At 52.1% G+C, this 1,189-nt stretch overlaps 2 non-coding genes across 2 annotated transcripts; both read left to right on the top strand.

The window, feature by feature from the left end:
- Nucleotides 1-310: 310 nt before the first annotated feature.
- Nucleotides 311-429, top strand: LOC119344006. Its single transcript, XR_005166396.1, has one exon. It is a non-coding gene; the product is annotated as a 5S ribosomal RNA (ribosomal RNA).
- A 297-nt stretch (nt 430-726) lies between these two features.
- LOC119344005 lies at nt 727-845 on the top strand. The gene has a single exon (XR_005166395.1). It is a non-coding gene; the product is annotated as a 5S ribosomal RNA (ribosomal RNA).
- Nucleotides 846-1,189: the final 344 nt, after the last annotated feature.

The following is a 1,189-nucleotide window of genomic DNA, read 5'->3' on the forward strand; positions in this document are numbered from 1 at the left end:
CGTGTTGCATTCCCTTTTTAATTTTTTTCGCGCCGCTTGCAAAACAAAACGCACGTGTAAGTAATATATTTACCGTGTTTTATTATTTTGCACGAGTGCGGTAAGTCATAGCTGGGTGCTCACGATTCACGGGTCCAGCGTCGGCGTTGTGGCGCGGCAAGCGTGCACTGGTGCGGTTGAGAGGGAGGGGTGGAAACCGCGTTAAACTCGTCTCCGTAGTTGAGAGGGAGCGGCCAAAGCAATGTACAATCGTCTTTGTAGTGGAGCTGGGAGGGGCAAGGATAAGGGACGAAGACCGGGGTAACATGTCGGATGCGATCATACCACCACTAAAGCACCGGATCCCATCAGAACTCCGAAGTTAAGCGTGCTTGGGCGAGAGTAGTACTAGGATGGGTGACCTCCTGGGAAGTCCTCGTGTTGCATTCCCTTTTTAATTTTTTTCGCGCCGCTTGCAAAACAAAACGCACGTGTAAGTAATATATTTACCGTGTTTTATTATTTTGCACGAGTGCGGTAAGTCATAGCTGGGTGCTCACGATTCACGGGTCCAGCGTCGGCGTTGTGGCGCGGCAAGCGTGCACTGGTGCGGTTGAGAGGGAGGGGTGGAAACCGCGTTAAACTCGTCTCCGTAGTTGAGAGGGAGCGGCCAAAGCAATGTACAACCGTCTTTGTAGTGGAGCTGGGAGGGGCAAGGATAAGGGACGAAGACCGGGGTAACATGTCGGATGCGATAATACCAGCACTAAAGCACCGGATCCCATCAGAACTCCGAAGTTAAGCGTGCTTGGGCGAGAGTAGTACTAGGATGGGTGGCCTCCTGGGAAGTCCTCGTGTTGCATTCCCTTTTTAATTTTTTTCGCGCCGCTTGCAAAACAAAACGCACGTGTAAGTAATATATTTACCGTGTTTTATTATTTTGCATGAGTGCGGTAAGTCATAGCTGGGTGCTCACGATTCACGGGTCCAGCGTCGGCGTTGTGGCGCGGCAAGCGTGCACTGGTGCGGTTGAGAGGGAGGGGTGGAAACCGCGTTAAACTCGTCTCCGTAGTTGAGAGGGAGCGGCCAAAGCAATGTACAATCGTCTTTGTAGTGGAGCTGGGAGGGGCAAGGATAAGGGACGAAGACCGGGGTAACATGTCGGATGCGATCATACCAGCACTAAAGCACCGGATCCCATCAGAACTCC

Source organism: Triticum dicoccoides, unplaced genomic scaffold, assembly GCF_002162155.2.
Source record: "Triticum dicoccoides isolate Atlit2015 ecotype Zavitan unplaced genomic scaffold, WEW_v2.0 scaffold15022, whole genome shotgun sequence".
In the NCBI taxonomy this organism is placed as follows: Eukaryota; Viridiplantae; Streptophyta; class Magnoliopsida; order Poales; family Poaceae; genus Triticum; species Triticum dicoccoides.